Consider the following 18,624-nt stretch of genomic DNA (forward strand, 5'->3'; position numbering starts at 1 on the left):
CGAAGGACACCATATATCTTTGTTGACAGTTATTTCCTTATTATGTGTATTAGGGTAAGGCCTTGTCTTCCATTAACTTAATACTCCATTGCACTGAATTACATAAGATAGATCCCCTTTCAATTCCCTCAAAGCCTCCATTACCAACTGCATTCCCCTTTTTGCATCCTTTGCCGACTGAATTGGGCGGTTTGCTGAAATTGCCGCCATTGAACATGTGCTCGGGTCGGGGAAGAAAGGCGTGTCCCCACCTCGTCATAGAGGGGAGGAGTGAGTCAGCCCCACTCAACCAACCAAGAACAAGGGGTTGGACTTGGAGAGGGTGTTGTTACGGGGTCCTCCCGGTAACTACCTGGTCTTGGTGACCCCCGGACCGTGGGAGGGACCCCGCCAGAAAGATATATGGTTTATACGCTTTCGTAACGCAATCAATATGAATTCCGGTCAAGAAGAAACCCCACACCAAGGATCCGGAATAATCAATAATATATTCTCTGAGCAATCAACAACCATCAACAATGCACAGTCAATATTACAAAGGTATAAACTCATCTACACAAACTCTAAGATGGCCATCTTATATATTCCTCACGTGAGCCCCACTCCTGACTCCCTCCGTGGTCAATGTCTCCCACAATGTCTCTCGTCTCCGCACACGGGCGGTTGAACGAACCCCGGGCGGACGTGCTCCAAACGTGCCGTCTCGTACCGGGGACAGCTGTTGCAGCGCACCTCCTTGCCAAGCAACGGGGCAAAACCCGGCGCGGCTTCCAACGCGCGCGAGGCCCCGAAGTGCGACCCGTACGCGTCCTTGTAGACGGGGCAAAAACCAAACGCGGTTTTTCACCGCGTGCGAGGTTCGACGTGCGACCCGTACGCGGCCTTGTAGACGGGGCAAAAACCAAACGCGGTTTTTCACCGCGTGCGAGGTTCGACGTGCGACCCGTACGCGGCCTTGTAGACGGGGCAGAACCCGGCGCGGTTTGCAACGCGCGCGTGGCCCAACGTGCGACCGCTTGGTTCCGTGCACGAACTCACGGGGACTTCACGTGTCAACAGGTAGTTACGCGTCCAGGTAACTCCTCTCTCGCCAAACGGGTTTCGGCACGCCTCTGTTTTCCGCGCCGCGCAAGGTCGATTCCACCTTCTGTCGTCGCGGGGCGAGGAAAAAGAATCACCGTCCTTTTCTCTCCTCGTGTCTTTTCTTCTTCCGTTTCCGGCCACTTCCGTTTCCGGCCACTGGTTCCGAAGGGCTCCTGACCCTCCCATCACAACAACCCTTAATATAATACACACGGATAAGCAACCTGAATGGTAATTCACATACATTCACATAAATATGTAACACTCCCCCCCTTCAAGAAAGAAAGTTTGAACCCAGCGAAAACTTTCTTTGCCGGCCAATTTGGAGAAACCAACCAGATAACTCAACCCCCCCCCCCCCAGATTAACTCAATCTGGACAAAGCGTCCGCCACGACATTGTCCCGGCCCCGTACATGTTCAATTTCCAAGTTGAACCCCTGCAAAGCCAAACTCCATCTCATCAACCTCTGATTTTTATTTTTCATTCTTTGAATGAAGGTTAAGGGGTTGTGATCCGTAAAGACCTTTATGGGAAAGGACGTGATTCCTAAATACACCTCATAATGTTGAAGCCCTAGCAGGAGAGCCAGGGTCTCTTTCTCCACGGTGGCATAATTTGCCTGATGTTTATTGAACTTCTTGGAGTAATAGCACACGGGGTGGTCCACCCCATCCTCATCTTCCTGTAACAAGACCGCTCCAGCCCCCACATCGCTTGCATCTACGGCCAACTTGAAAGGTGCCTGAAAGTCCGGAGCGGTTAGGACCGGAGAGCTCATTAGTATCGCTTTGACATGGGCAAAGGCCGCCTGACATTTGCCATCCCAAACGAATGGGGTCTCCTTTCTCAACAAACTCGTTAAAGGGGCTACCACATCCGAAAAATTCTTACAGAACCGCCGGTACCACCCCGCCATACCTAAGAATCTCATCAGCTCTTTCTTCCCCTTTGGGACTTGGAAGCGATCGATAGCTTCTACCTTGGCGGTCACTGGTTGTACTTGACCCTGCCCTACTACATGGCCGAGGAACACTACCTGTGCTCTTACAAATTCACTCTTGGCTAAGTTGATGGTCAGACCTGCCTCGGACATCGTCTGAAAAAATGCATGGATTTGCTTAATATGGTCTTCCATGGTCATGGTGTGGATGATTACATCATCCAGATATGCCTCCACCCCCTCCAGGTCTGCAATGAGCCTATTAATCAGTCGTTGAAATGTCGCCGGCCCGTTCTTCAACCCAAAAGGGAGGACCTTGTACTGATATAACCCATTCGGAGTGACCAAAGCTGAGATTTCTTTGGCTCTATCAGTAAGAGGGATCTGCCAATACCCTTTCAGCAAGTCAAATTTGGTAACAAATTTAGCTGGGCCTATTCGATCAATACAGTCGTCAATCCTCGGGAGCGGATAGGAGTCGGTCTTGGTCACTGCATTCACCCGTTTTAAATCCGTACAACACCGGAAGCTGCCATCGGGTTTCGGAACCAACACACATGGGGAGCTCCATTCACTGTTGCTTGGTTCGATGATGTCATTGTCCAACATATATTGCATCTCCTTCCGAAGGTACTCCATCTTCACCGGGTTCATCCGATAGGGGTGTTGTTTCACTGGAGTGGCCTCCCCCACCTCGATATCATGATATACTAAGTCCGTACGACCAGGTACATCTGTGAACAAATGTTTAAATTCGAACATTAGGCTGGACAGTTGTCCTTGCTGTTCCCTTGTTAAATGACCTAACTTCTCATCCAAATGATTCAACACTTCGGTGTTCGTCAATTTGGGGCAGGCCTGGTCATCCAAGTTATCAAACTTCACACCGGCGTTTCCGTCCATTGTCACCGGTACGACCGGTGAGACAGGAACTACGTCTTCCACCGGTTCCCTCTCATGATATTTCTTCAGTCGGTTGACATGACACAACTGTCGCTTTTTTCGTCGGTCGGGAGTGGTCACCACGTAGTCTGTCTCATTCACCCTCTCCTCCACTGCATAAGGACCGAAATACCTAGCCTGGAGGGGCTGACCTGGAACGGGCAGCAATACTAACACCCGGTCCTGAGGACTGAAATTCCTTATCTGCGAGGTCTTGTCATGTCTCTCCTTCATTTTCCCCTGGGCCCTTCTCAAGTTCCGTCGTGCCACCTCACACGCCTTTGCCAATCGGTTTTTTACTGTGGCCACATACTCCACCATCGGTGTCCGGGACTCCTGTAGTAACCACTGTTCTTTCACCAATTTCAACGGTCCCCGCACTGCGTGTCCAAACACCAGTTCAAACGGGCTGAATCCCAAGGAGTCCTGCACGGACTCCCTCGCCGCAAACAACAATAGGGGTATCCCTTCATCCCAATCCTTGGCACATTCAAAACAATACGTTCGGATCATATTCTTTAAAGTCTGGTGAAACCTTTCCAGGGCCCCTTGGCTCTCGGGATGGTAGGCGCTGGATCTTACTTGTTCCACCCCCAACAGGTGTACCACTTGCTGGAACAGTGTGGACATGAAATTGGTCCCCTGATCCGATTGAATGATCCTAGGTAGGCCAACCCAAGTGAAAAATTTAATCAAGGCCTTTGCAATAACTGCCGCCGTTATTTTCCTCAGAGGCACTGCCTCGGGGAACCTGGTGGACGCACACATGATGGTCAGTAAGTATTGATGTCCAGCTTTGGTTTTGGGTAAAGGGCCCACACAGTCCACAATGACTCGGCTGAATGGCTCTTCAAAAGCTGGAATTGGCTTTAACGGGGCGGGGGGGATTTTTTGATTCGGCTTTCCCACCAGCTGACAAGAATGGCAGGACTTGCAGAACTCCGCCACATCCCGTCGCAGTCCCGGCCAGAAAAAATGTACCAATATCCTGTCACAGGTCTTGTTCACTCCCAGGTGCCCGGCCCAAGGGGTCTCATGTGCCAGACTCAAGATCTCCTTCCGGTACAGCGGTGGCACCACAATCTGATAGTGAACTTTCCACTCATCGTCTGCGGGCACCTCCGGGGGCCTCCATTTCCTCATTAGGGTTTCCCCCTTCATGAAATACCCCACAGGTATCTTCGTAGCCTCTTCTTCCGTAACGGCTTTCTCAATTAACCTCTGGATCTCCGAGTCTTCGTGTTGTTCTTCCACTAGTCTCCTTCGGACCAGCGCGGTTTGCTCCACTTCGTTCTCCGCGGTCTCCGACGGACACTCCACGTCCCCTTGCGTTCCAGACGCTACCATTTCTCGAAATTCCTGGGAATCCCTCCCCTGGCTATTTCCCTTTTCCGAGTTGTCTTCCCGTACCTCTAAGGGTTCCAACTCCCCCTCTCTTTCTTCCTCCTTCTCTTCCGCGTGCTTTCTACCCATAGCCCGAGTCACTGCACAGGATGGAAAGATACCCGGAATCTCCATCTCTAACCGAGTGGTGTTATTTTCCTTACTGGGCTTGTCCACCATTATTGGATTACCCGAAACTCGCCCCCCGGCCAAATCATTCCCGATAATAAAAGAGATTCCCTCCACAGGAAGGGTGGCTTGTAAGCCTACGGTGACCGGCCCGGATACCAACTCAGAACTCAACTGGATGACATGAAGCGGAGCTTTAACATAGCCCCCGACCCCCTGTAAAAGCACACTAACCCCAGTTGCCGTCTTCCCCGACAATGGCAAAATGCCCTCCAGCATCAACGATTGGTGTGCTCCTGTGTCCCTCAATACCCTAACTGGCTTCTGGTTACTCGGGTCGCCATCCAGCGACACGAACCCCTCTGAAATGAAATGTTTGTAGCCCTCCTGAACAAGGTTCTCCCGGGACGCCGTACCTTTGACAGGGCAATCTTCCCCCAGCTCTGCTCTCCAAGAATGATTTCTCACACTTGCCAGTGCATTCGGAGTCGCACTAGACTGATTCCGTTCCGGGTTCTCCCTTTTTTGGAGGTAACATTGGGACATCAAGTGTCCAGTTTTATGGCAAAAAGCACAAGTAGGCCCGGGGGAGAACCTCGGGGTCGGCCTTGAGCCCCCCGAAAAATAAGTTTGTCTTGGGCCCGTAGCCCTCGGATTTCTAACCGTTGGGGTATCATAGTTGTCCCCATAATCATCTCGAGGCCGCCGCCATGTAAGGTCGTTCTCCGCACCGGGTGTTCCATAACTCCCCTGCTGAAGTCTAGGCGAGGAGTTAGGTTTGTGGATCCCTATTCGGTGGGTTAAGGCATAATCATCTGCCATGGTGGCTGCGTCCCACAACTTCGGTACTTTCTTTTCCTGCAGGTACACTTTGATGTCCTCGTGGACACACTGCTGGAATTCCTCCACCAGGATCAAGTCCCGCAATGTCTCGAAGTCTTTCCCGACTCCTTTTGACTCACACCACCGATCAAACATATTTTCTTTCACTCTGGCAAACTCCACATGGGTCTCACTCTCCCTCTTCCTGGCATTCCTGAATTTTTGCCTGTAAGCTTCCGGAACCAACTCATACGCTTTGAGGATGTGCGTCTTCAGTACCTCATAATCTGCACATTGGTCCATTGGTAGCGCCGAATAAATTTCCTGAGCTTTCCCCACCAGCACACTTTGCACGAGTATGGTCCAGGCCTCCTCCGGCCAGTTTAATTGTCGAGCCACCTTCTCAAAGTGTGGAAAAAATTTTGCGACTTCTTTTTCACTGAACGGTGGAACCAGCCTCACATGTCTGCCCACATCCCAGGTTTTCTGGTTAGGTGTCGACCCCGTCAGCAAGGGTGGTGCCTCTCCCCGTTCTCTCATTAACTCCAGCTCCTTGAATTTGATTTCTTGCTGAAGCTCCATGTCACGTTCCTTTAATTCCCTTTCCGCTTTTCTCTCCTCTGCTTCGAGTTCCCTTGCAGCTCTCCTCTCCTCTGCTTCTGCTTTCCTTTCCTCTGTTTTCATCCTTTCCTGGAGTTCTCTTTCCACTCTCCTTTCCTCGGTTCTTTCTTGTGCTGTTTTCTCTTCCAACCTTTCCTGGAGTTCTCGTTCCACTCTCCTTTCCTCTGCTTTTTTGTCTTCTAACCTTTCCTGGAGTTCTCGTTCCACTCTCCTTTCCTCTGCTTGTTTCTCTTCCATCCTCTCTTCTGCTTTCCTTTCTTCTTCTGCTCTTTCCTTTTCTGCTTTCCTTTCTTCTTCTGCTCTTTCCTTTTCTGCTTTCCTTTCTTCTTCTGCTCTTTCCTTTTCTGCTTTCCTTTCTTCTTCTGCTCTTTCCTTTTCTGCTTTCCTTTCTTCTTCTTTAATCCGTTCCTGGCTCCGTAACTGCAACTCCAGTTTCCGGAGCTCAACGTCTTCTGGTTCTTCGGGTAGCCACTCCCAGGCTACCTCGTCCCATTTTCCTAATCCCACCATAGATTGTATCACCGTGGCCTGCAACTCTGCCTTCCTCAAATTAGTTTGGACCTCCAAGTTAAAATGTTTGGCCAATTTCAAGAGGTCCGACTTTAGCAACGCTCGGAACTGTGCCTCACTCGGTGTTACCCCAAAGTTCTGTGCCACAAACGCCATGGTGCCTATCGTTAACACCTGTTAACCTTCACCCAAGACTTTACCCCAATTTCTCAAAAAAATTTTTTTTTTTACCAATTAATAATTAATTAATAAATTTTAATTAATAAAAAATATTATTATTTTATTATTTTATACAATTTTAAATCCCGGACGTAGACCCAATTGCGAAACCGCAACTCGTAATTTGGACGAGCCCCCAATTCTGTTACGGGGTCCTCCCGGTAACTACCTGGTCTTGGTGACCCCCGGACCGTGGGAGGGACCCCGCCAGAAAGATATATGGTTTATACGCTTTCGTAACGCAATCAATATGAATTCCGGTCAAGAAGAAACCCCACACCAAGGATCCGGAATAATCAATAATATATTCTCTGAGCAATCAACAACCATCAACAATGCACAGTCAATATTACAAAGGTATAAACTCATCTACACAAACTCTAAGATGGCCATCTTATATATTCCTCACGTGAGCCCCACTCCTGACTCCCTCCGTGGTCAATGTCTCCCACAATGTCTCTCGTCTCCGCACACGGGCGGTTGAACGAACCCCGGGCGGACGTGCTCCAAACGTGCCGTCTCGTACCGGGGACAGCTGTTGCAGCGCACCTCCTTGCCAAGCAACGGGGCAAAACCCGGCGCGGCTTCCAACGCGCGCGAGGCCCCGAAGTGCGACCCGTACGCGTCCTTGTAGACGGGGCAAAAACCAAACGCGGTTTTTCACCGCGTGCGAGGTTCGACGTGCGACCCGTACGCGGCCTTGTAGACGGGGCAAAAACCAAACGCGGTTTTTCACCGCGTGCGAGGTTCGACGTGCGACCCGTACGCGGCCTTGTAGACGGGGCAGAACCCGGCGCGGTTTGCAACGCGCGCGTGGCCCAACGTGCGACCGCTTGGTTCCGTGCACGAACTCACGGGGACTTCACGTGTCAACAGGTAGTTACGCGTCCAGGTAACTCCTCTCTCGCCAAACGGGTTTCGGCACGCCTCTGTTTTCCGCGCCGCGCAAGGTCGATTCCACCTTCTGTCGTCGCGGGGCGAGGAAAAAGAATCACCGTCCTTTTCTCTCCTCGTGTCTTTTCTTCTTCCGTTTCCGGCCACTTCCGTTTCCGGCCACTGGTTCCGAAGGGCTCCTGACCCTCCCATCACAACAACCCTTAATATAATACACACGGATAAGCAACCTGAATGGTAATTCACATACATTCACATAAATATGTAACAGTGTGGAGAGAAACATCAAGGAGGTTCGCTAAGGTTCATGGGCGTGGCATATATAACCCGCAGAAGACGCCCCCACCTCAGACGAGTCCTGGCAAAGCACGCGACGTCCACACAGCGGCACGAGGAGACGATTGAGGCAGCAGATGAGTTCGGAGAAGTGCGAGAGAAGCGCGGGGAAGCCTTTGACAGAGGTGCGAAACAGAAGCGCGGGGAAGCCTTGACCGAAGTGCGAAACAAGAAGTGCAACGAAAGAGTTGCGCCACACCAGTAGTTTCGGCTCCACCAGCAGTTGACTCCACCAGGCCGCTTCGACCCGTCACCCCGCGGGAACCAGATTGCGGTGGCATCGGTGACCGTCGAGGTCCAGCCCGACGTCCCGTGCGGGATCAAGCCCGAACCATCTGTCCCAGCTGAACCTTCCCATTCCTCCTTCCAGCATTCATTCCTGCCATTCCATCCTTCTTGTGTACGTGAGTTGTTTTGTTTGTCTTGTCCCAGGGAATAAGTTAAGCTTGTATAGTTAAGCTAGTATTTTCAGTCACCTGCTTTTCCATTTTCCCTGTATATAACCTTGACTGCTCCTTTTGCTTTAGTGTGTGTAAATAATAAATCCTGTTATTCTTCTGTACGTCTTCTTCTTCCTCTTTACATTCGGTCGCTTTAGAGGTTTCCATATTGAATATCTGTGGCGCGATTTTGGCCAACGTCCAGGAATCGGGTTAGTCGGGGTAACTGTTAGGGTCGCGGCGCCATCCGCTCGGCAAAACAACATCCTATCCGCGGTCCGTAACAATTGGTGTCTGGGAATGGGATACGAGGCCCGAACCAAATTTTTAAAAACATCAAGAAAAGATTTGGTCAAAATTTGGAGCGGCCAAGATTTAGTTTTTAAAATCCCAAATTGAGTCGTGCCATGGATAGTCAAGGCGATCGGATGCCGGTGGGGGAACTAGAAGAGGGGTTAGGGGTAACCCAGGATCAGAGGGAAGAAATAGAGGAGAGCAATGAGGTGGTTGAGGAGGTGTCAGGTGCACAAAATGGCGCCCTTGCGCACGTGGTTACAGCGGCACCAAATTTCGCCGCGCCCGCGACCGTAGCAGCGCCGCCGATGGATTGGGGCCTATTCATGCTGCAAATGCGGGCCCTCATGGAAGAGAACAGGGGGCTGGGAGATCAAATTGGAGCAATGAGGGACGAAGCGAGGGGTACTAGTGAGCAATTGGGAGCAATGAGGGACGAAGCGAGGGGTGCCGGTGAACGGTTAGACAATAAATTTGCGGGGTTAGACAATAAATTTGAGGGGTTAGACAACGGGATAAAAGAGGTGAAAAATGGGTTAACGGGGGTGGAAAATAGAATGGCTGCCCAGGAGAATCAGATAGAGGGGGTGAAAAATGGGTTAGAGGGGTTAGAAAACAAGATGGAAAACAAATTGCGGAAAATAGGGGAGCAATCGGCCCGGGAAATTTAACAAATGGGAGAGCAGATAGAGGAGGTGAAAATCGGGGTAGAAACCAAATTGGATGCCCAAAGGGATGAATTAGGACAGATGAGGGCGGCATCCACAAAAGAGATGGAGGAGATGAAGGAGGAAATACGACGAGGTGTAAGCGAGGAGGTCTCGGGGGTATGCGAGGAGGTAAAGCGAGGTGAGAAGCGCATGGAGAAAGAGGTGAGGAATAATACGGCTAGGTTACAAGGGGGCATAGAGGACCTGATGCAGGAGGTGGAACAGCTGATGGTGGGACAGACGGAGTTAGCGGAGCAGGTACAAAAGAACACTGCGGTACTAGGAGGGTTAAAAGCGACACAAAGAGACATCAAGGACGACTTGATAGCGACGAAGAGGCAATGTCAGAGGGTACGTGAGGGACTGACAACGAGGTTGGACGAGGTGACACAAGTAATGGAGACGAAGGACCGGGAGGTGAGGACGCACATAGAAACGGTCAAGGTAGCGTCAGAGGACGAAATTGAGGAGACGCACCGGGAAATCAAAGAGGTGAAGCAAAAGTTAGAGGAAGTGGAAGAGGGGGTGATTGAAATTAAGAAGAGACGGAGTGAAACTAAGAGGGAGATAAAGGAGGAGGTGATGGAATATGTACAAGGTCGGTGCTCAAATCGTGATGGTGTTCTTACTAACCAAAAAAAGAGTTTGCAGGTGGCGAAGGAGGTGCGGAGACGAGGTGCCAAGGTGAGTGGCGATATATTCGGAAATGTATATGATGTGAGGGGAGCTTCAGTCGGCTTGGGGGTTGATTTGGATCCGGGTGTTCGTGAGAGGCCGTTGGTGAAGTGTGCGACAGGTACGGAGTACGAGAGAGGAGGTGTGCGAGAATGTCCGACTCTGGGGTGTGTGAGGAAAAAGTGCGCGCCGAGGAGTGAGTGTGCTGTCGAGAGTGAGTTGGTCGTAGCGCAGGTGCGAGGGGGCACATGGAAGCGCGTAGTGGGGAGTGTTACAGAGGGTGTAACGGGAGAGTGTGCGCAAGAGGATGCGCGAGAAAGGTGTGTAACGGACGGGTGCATGAGGAAAGAGTGCGCTGTCAAGAGTAAGGGAGAATGCACACCTGTGGTGAGTGTTACGGAGGGTGTAACGGGAGAGTGTGCGCAAGAGGATGCGCGAGAAAGGTGTGTAACGGACGGGTGCATGAGGAAAGAGTGCGCTGTCAAAAGTAAGGGTGAGTGCGCGACCGAGTGTGGAGGTGAGAGTAGTGAGAGTGACACGGAGCGTGAGTTGGTTGTGGCAGGTGAGAGAGGATGTACACCTGGAATGGAAGGATGCACACCTGGAATGGAAGGATGCACACCTGGAATGGTAGAGCATGTGTGGGAATGCACACTGGAATTGGTAGTGAGGGACGTGGTTGGGTGTGCAAGTGAGAGCACACCTGTGGTTGTCACAGAGGAGGTGACTGAGGAGGGGGCGCGAAGAGGTGTGTTGGTGAGGTGTGCGAACGATGAGTGTGTGTAAAGGTGTGCGGTGGTCAGGTGTGTGACCAAGTCTGTAAGCAGATGAGTGTACCTGGGTCTGTAAGCGGAAGGAACCGGGTTAGCGGTTAGAACAACGTTTAGCCGAATCGGGCCCTCGGTACGTGCCGGGCTTCGCGTGCCGCTAGGACCAGCGGGGATCCGAACCACGGCGGTTTCGAAAGAACCGCCGTACGCGATCCACGCTGGGCCTCGCTCGGAACGGTCGCGTCCGAGCTCCGCCAGGCGGAGCGGGCGGTCCGGTTGGAAGGGCCGACACAGCGACCCCTTGTGGTTGCCGCGCTCCGGCCGGCCGAGATTGGGGCATCGGACGGTCCCGTGCCCCGATGGTGCGTGGAATCTCGGGCCGAGTAGACCGCCTTCCCTGCACCGAATGCTGGACGGACCCATCCGCTGGCAATGAACCACCCACATTCATTGCTCGGCTTTGCGAAGCCGAGCTTTGGAGATGAATTGGCGCACCGAGAGGCACTATTGAGTAGACGTGTGACGAGGATAGTGTTTTGGACCCGAAATTAGAAAAACAAAATTTGATGATTGGCAAAGGATTAGCAGAGTGATGATTGGCAGATGATTGGTAGTGATTGGCAAATTTTTAATTAGCTGGAATTTGGTGTGCAAAATTTATAGTGAAAGATGCCCGATGTGGTGGGATGGCAACTATGCCATCTCTCACAGCGGGGGCAAAGGAGCACTAGTTTTATGGGGTTGGCAGTGAAAACTAGCCCGGGAGGGTTAGGATATAACGATAGGGATCTAGAGAAGATGACTTAGGTAACGGTAAGATTAGGTAGTGACAATGATACCTGTAGTGGGGACGCAGGTAGATTAGTTTGGATGATAATGACGTGGTATGTGCTTAGTTTAAAGGGAAGACGGGGAGCACTAAGTTAGCAGGGCAACAGGTAGATTAGATGATGCCGTGTGTGAGGAACAGGTGTGATTGCACAGGTGTGCAATGACAGGTGTATGGAGAATGGTTGTGTGGAAGACATGGAGTGTGGGATATATGGAGTATTGGAATGGATGGTCGTGGAGTGAGTATGGTGGAAACTGTGGAGTGGAGTGGATGGTGCGAAGGTGTGGATGGGGGAAAGGAGGATGGACCCCATCACGAATACCCGGGGAGGGTAGTGTAAGTGTTAGGTAGAGGGTACAGGTAAATTGTGGTTGGATATTGGCATCTGTGGTGCAGGTAGTTGCACAGGAGTGTAGTGATGGGTGCATTAGTGTTGTGGAAATGGCTGGGCGTGTAGCCTGTTAGTGTGTGTAGTTGGTTTTAGCACTCCACCACTGTGAGGATGTCGGCCAGGTGAGGCCGCAGGTGGGCTCTGGGAGCCGGTAGAGTTGTTGTGGATGGGGCCCGAGGATCGGGAGGACGTACCCGGGTAGACCAGTGCCAGAGGGCACCGAGTGGGGTGACAGAGCCAGGACGGGCCTTCCCCAGTTAGATAGGTTAGGGTGAGGAGCTAGGTAAGCTCGGGTGGCAACTACAGTGGTGGAGGTGTGCAGGTGGGTAGACCTGCTGGGAGAGCTACACGACCCAGCCCGGAAATTGTGCAAGGGCACCGGGAGATGAATCGGGGGAGTGAGACCCCAAATTGAGAAGCACCACAGTTTGGTCAATGGGAATTGGTTTTTAGAACCCATAGTGTAAGTTGGCCAATGGATTGGCAGGGAAAGACCCCGGGTAGTGTAAAGAGTGTTAATGTCATTTAGAGGATAGTTAGGATTATGAATCTCCTCGCACCATCTGCATCCACTCACCTGGGATGACGTACCTCCACACCATGCCAGGTTGTTTTTATTATTTTTATGATGCAAATGTTTTGGATTGTGAGACGCATCATGACGTGGGTGTGACATTGTGCTTTGTTGTTCCATCTCTTCCTCCTTATGAGGATTGATGATGAATTGGGTGATGGCAAATTTTGGTTAGAGGGATTGTGGAGACGAATTTGGTATAGGGGAAATAGGGGGAAGATGTGACGGTAGCGACGGATTTGTAAATGTGTAGATTGTTGTAAATATGGGGTAAGGGCAAGGGTAGAGTAGGTGACAGGGGGGGTGACGTACGGTAGGGACGAGCTTTCTCACTTCGCTCTCCGTACGCACTTCGCCTTGCATTGCCTTGTTTGATGTGTACCCTTGTGACCTTACCCCTCGCTCATTTGTCTTTTCCCCCCTTTGTCTCCCACATGAGGACCTGTGCGCCACTGGGCGCCGAGGGGAGCGTGCGTGAGTCCGCCATTGTGCACCCGGAACTCCCAGAACCAGCTGTCTGCATCGATGCACCACCTTATGGACCACATGTCTGTGGCCGAGCACCACTTATGGACCCCATGGGTTGGGGCAAGGCCCCTCTGCTGGAACCGGCCACGATGGCCCAAGATCTTGCTTGCGGACCCGGTGAGGTGGCACCAAGCCCACAGGTGAACCACTCATAGTCGGCCCCTGTGGGCCACAAATAAAAATGGACACATTTTGTGCACTTTTATTTCCACCAAATAGGCAGCAAAACACAAGTTGACAACAACTGGAAGAAAGCAAATAGCCAGCAGAGGGAGCCGAAGAGCAAGAGACCACCAGCAGGGTTAGGGGTTGTTTGGTTATTTTTATTGAGAACTGTGGTGACTGTGCACCGATTGGTGCTTGAGGGTGCTTTGGTGCTTTCGGGTGCGTCGATGCAGGGCAGACTGTCTCCCCCCCCCCCCCCCCCCAGAAAGAACAATCACAGGTCCTGGGTTGCGTTTTGTAAAGAAAGTAACGTCATTGTAAATAATGCTCCCCACCGTCAATGTATAGTTTGAAGACAATTCCGCAATTCGGTTAGCTGTGGGCGTGAGTCTGTTAGGTAGGGTGCAATGGAGCAGCGGGACATACTTATTGGTGTTTTAAAACTGTCACACTCAGGGTCAGGTTAAAAGTAGAGGGAACTACACCTACGTGCCACACTAAGGTAAAAGTTATAGGCCCGGGACGTGCCTAAGGGGAGGAGGGTGCAGTGTTGTGGATATGAGAATGTTTTTTTAATTTATTGTTGTGTAATGAATTGTGGTAAAATGTCACCCTCCTTCCTGCATTTGTTGTTGTATAAAGGTCAAAGGGCGTTCCCGTAGTTAATTCCATAAAGCATACACGAAGGACACCATATATCTTTGTTGACAGTTATTTCCTTATTATGTGTATTAGGGTAAGGCCTTGTCTTCCATTAACTTAATACTCCATTGCACTGAATTACATAAGATAGATCCCCTTTCAATTCCCTCAAAGCCTCCATTACCAACTGCATTCCCCTTTTTGCATCCTTTGCCGACTGAATTGGGCGGTTTGCTGCAATTGCCACCATTGAACATGTGCTCGGGTCAGGGAAGAAAGGCGTGTCCCCACCTCGTCATAGAGGGGAGGAGTGAGTCAGCCCCACTCAACCAACCAAGAACAAGGGGTTGGACTTGGAGAGGGTGTGGAGAGAAACATCAAGGAGGTTCGCGAATGTTCAGGGGCGTGGCATATATAACCCGCAGAAGACGCCCCCACCTCAGACGAGTCCTGGCAAAGCACGCGACGTCCACACAGCGGCACGAGGAGACGATTGAGGCAGCAGATGAGTTCGGAGAAGTGCGAGAGAAGCGCGGGGAAGCCTTTGACAGAGGTGCGAAACAGAAGCGTGGGGAAGCCTTGACCGAAGTGCGAAACAAGAAGTGCAACGAAAGAGTTGCGCCGCACCAGTAGTTTTGGCTCCACCAGCAGTTGACTCCACTAGGCCGCTTCGACCCGTTACCCCGCGGGAACCAGATTGCGGTGGCATCGGTGGCCGTCGAGGTCCAGCCCGACGACCTGTGCGGGATCAAGCCCGAACCATCTGCCCCAGCTGAACCTTCCCATTCCTCCTTCCAGCATTCATTCCTGCCATTCCATCCTTCTTGTGTACGTGAGTTGTTTTGTTTGTCTTGTCCCAGGGAATAAGTTAAGCTTGTATAGTTAAGCTAGTATTTTCACTGTGTCACCTGCTTTTTCCATTTTCCCTGTATATAACCTTGACTGCTCCTTTTGCTTTAGTATGTGTAAATAATAAATCCTGTTATTCTTCTGTACGTCTTCTTCTTCCTCTTTACATTCGGTCACTTTAGAGGTTTCCATATTGAATATCTGTGGCGCGATTTTGGCCAACGTCCAGGAATCGGGTTAGTCGGGGTAACTGTTAGGGCCGCGGCGCCATCCGCTCGGCAAAATAACATCCTATCCGCGGTCCGCAACAATATATATATATATATATATAATTATATATATATATATATATATATATATATATATATATATATATCTATATAATTATAAAATTGAAATCTTGCGTGTTTGTATGTAACATTCGATCGGTCCGGGGGCGTGGCTTACCCCTTTGAGAGAGTAGTAATATCCACCATTTTATTAACTCGCATAGCTTTGAGGCGTTTTGTAGGCCCGTGGTGTCTTGCTCTCTCTCTCAGTTTTATTTCAAATCAAATTCGATATATCATTTCGTTTTTCACAGTCGCTAACATAGTTTTAGACTCGGTTGAAAAAAAACGGGAAGAAAATCCGATGAAAGTTTCCGTTTATAGAACGAAATGAATTCTGAAAGGCTTGTATCTTCAAGGCCATTGAGTCTGTTTCACGCCTTTATCTTCAATCTAAGTCGCCATCTGATTTCATTTTTATCGATGGTTTTACACTCGGTAAAAGAAATAATTGAGAACATTCACGCACACACGGGAAATTGCAGAGATATATTTTAAAAATCGTGCCACGTTGATATACGAAAATACACCGCCTAAAATAACAGGCATACAGTATATATCTTCGTCATTTCATTCAACATTATTACCCGGAAGTAAAATATGTTTCAGGAAATTACCGAGAGATATTTCTTCGATTTTTTTTATTATTTATATGCGCATACACTTTAAATAGGTTTATTTGAAATCTTTAATTTTCACAATGTAATTTATTTGTCATTTGATGATCGGCAAAACCATAGCACAAACACAATACTATTTGCAGGAAGAATGTCGTATCAACCCTCCGACGGCGCTACGGACGCGGACAACGAATCACACCTCACGTCTATGGACGCGAATAGCAACATCCGCACGAATCAGTCATCAATGATTTTCATTGGCGCGCCTGGAGGCACAGGGAAGACGTTTCTTATTAACCTGATTCTCTGTAAAGTGAGAGCGAGTGGTGAAGTTGCCCTTGCGGTGGCCTCATCTGGCATAGCTGCTACCCTCATGCCTGGTGGAAGAACAGCGCACTCAAGGTTCCAAATCCCTCTGACACCGAGGGAAGATGGCGTATGCAACATCGATAAAAATTCCACTATCGCAGACCTCTTTCGAAGTACAAAACCCATCGTGTGGGATGAGTGTCCTATGATCAGGAGAGAGAGTTTGGAGGCTGTGGATCGCACGTTGCGTGATGTATGTGACAAAGACGAGCCTTTTGGAGGGATCTTGACGATATGCTGTGGTGATTTCCGTCAACGTGATCGGAGATAAGGGCCGAAATCACGTGTCACAGGTAAGTGATTTAGAACGCTGGAGAGGTGAGCCTTATGGCTTGCTGGCCCAAATAATCTCCCTGATGATGTCCAGCGTTCGCTTTAGTTCTATTCTCATATCTATTCAAACTGACATTGACCCAACGGGTCATGGGTCGTCTAGGGGTAGCATCATCATCATCATTGGCTGAGGGGTCACATCATTGGCTGAGGGGTCACATCATTGGCTGAGGGGTCACATCATTGGCTGCGGGGTGGCATCATTGGCTGAGGGGTCTTCTCCTCACTGCTCAATACTAAAAACTGCTCTTCTATGTGAGGATTGATAAATAAAAGCAATTAGAACCAGTAAATTTAGTTTTATATGGCATTTTGCCCCTCTATTAGAAAGTGTGAGAAAATTATATATCTTCACCATAGGTTGACCTTTGACCCCCACTGTAACCATGGTAAACCCTTAATTATATATTAAATAACATTGACCCAACGGGTCATGGGTCGTCTAGGGGTAGCATCATCATCATCATTGGCTGAGGGGTGGCATCATTGGCTGAGGGGCGGCATCATTGGATGCGGGGTGGCATCATTGGATGCGGGGTGGCATCATTGGCTGAGGGGCGACATCATTGGCTGAGGGGCGACATCATTGGCTGAGGGGCGACATCATTGGCTGAGGGGCGGCATCATTGGCTGAGGGGCGACATCATTGGCTGAGGTGTAGCATCATTGGCTGAGGGGCGACATCATTGGCTGAGGTGTAGCATCATTGGCTGAGGGGCGACATCATTGGCTGAGGTGTAGCATCATTGGCTGAGGACATCATTGGCTGAGGTGTAGCATCATTGGCTGAGGGGCGACATCATTGGCTGAGGGGCGACATCATTGGCTGAGGTGTAGCATCATTGGCTGAGGGGCGACATCATTGGCTGAGGGGCGACATCATTGGCTGAGGTGTAGCATCATTGGCTGAGGGGCGACATCATTGGCTGAGGTGTAGCATCATTGGCTGAGGGGCGACGTCATTAGCTGAGGTGTAGCATCATTGGCTGAGGGGTAGCATCATTGGCTGAGGGGTAGCATCATTGGCTGAGGGGCGACATCATTGGCTGAGGTGTAGCATCATTGGCTGAGGGGTAGCATCATTGGCTGAGGGGTAGCATCATTGGCTGAGGTGTAGCATCATTGGCTGAGGGGTAGCATCATTGGCTGAGGTGTAGCATCATTGGCTGAGGGGTAGCATCATTGGCTGAGGGGCGACATCATTGGCTGAGGGGTAGCATCATTGGCTGAGGGGTAGCATCATTGGCTGAGGGGTAACATCATTGGCTGAGGGGTCACATCATTGGCTGAGGGGTGGCATCATTGGCTGAGGGGTAGCATCATTGGCTGAGGGGTAACATCATTGGCTGAGGGGTAGCATCATTGGCTGAGGGGTCACATCATTGGCTGAGGGGTAGCATCATTGGCTGAGGGGTGGCATCATTGGCTGAGGTGTAGCATCATTGGCTGAGGGGTCACATCATTGGCTGAGGGGTGGCATCATTGGCTGAGGTGTAGCATCATTGGCTGAGGGGTAACATCATTGGCTGAGGGGTAGCATCATTGGCTGAGGGGTCACATCATTGGCTGAGGGGTAGCATCATTGGCTGAGGGGTCACATCATTGGCTGAGGGGTCGCATCATTGGCTGAGGGGTGGCATCATTGGCTGAGGGGTAGCATCATTGGCTGAGGGGTAACATCATTGGCTGAGGGGTCACATCATTGGCTGAGGGGTAACATCATTGGCTGAGGGGTCACATCATTGGCTGAGGGGTAGCATCATTGGCTGAGGGGTCACATCATTGGCTGAGGGGTCACATCATTGGCTGAGGGGTAGCATCATTGGCTGAGGGGTCACATCATTGGCTGAGGGGTAACATCATTGGCTGAGGGGTAGCATCATTGGCTGAGGGGTCACATCATTGGCTGAGGGGTAGCATCATTGGCTGAGGGGTAGCATCATTGGCTGAGGGGTCACATCATTGGCTGAGGGGTCACATCATTGGCTGAGGGGTCACATCATTGGCTGAGGGGTCACATCATTGGCTGAGGGGTCACATCATTGGCTGAGGGGTAACATCATTGGCTGAGGGGTAACATCATTGGCTGAGGGGTAACATCATTGGCTGAGGGGTAACATCATTGGCTGAGGGGTAACATCATTGGCTGAGGGGTAGCATCATTGGCTGAGGGGTCACATCATTGGCTGAGGGGTAGCATCATTGGCTGAGGGGTAGCATC

General features: G+C 50.6%; 1 protein-coding gene and 1 long non-coding RNA gene across 2 annotated transcripts in view; one reads left to right on the forward strand and one right to left on the reverse strand.

Annotated features, from left to right (window-relative positions):
* The window catches only part of MEGF8 (multiple EGF like domains 8), a 250,951-nt gene that overhangs the window by 110,642 nt on the left and 121,685 nt on the right, over positions 1–18,624 (forward strand). The window lies entirely within an intron of this gene.
* On the reverse strand, positions 470–7,813 carry LOC144891373 (uncharacterized). Its single transcript, XR_013622892.1, has 2 exons — positions 7,062–7,813; positions 470–1,262 (listed from the first exon to the last, which is right to left on the reverse strand). It is a non-coding gene; the product is annotated as an uncharacterized LOC144891373 (long non-coding RNA).

Source organism: Myxine glutinosa, chromosome 3, assembly GCF_964187855.1.
Source record: "Myxine glutinosa chromosome 3, kmMyxGlut1.1, whole genome shotgun sequence".
Classification (NCBI taxonomy): domain Eukaryota; kingdom Metazoa; phylum Chordata; class Myxini; order Myxiniformes; family Myxinidae; genus Myxine; species Myxine glutinosa.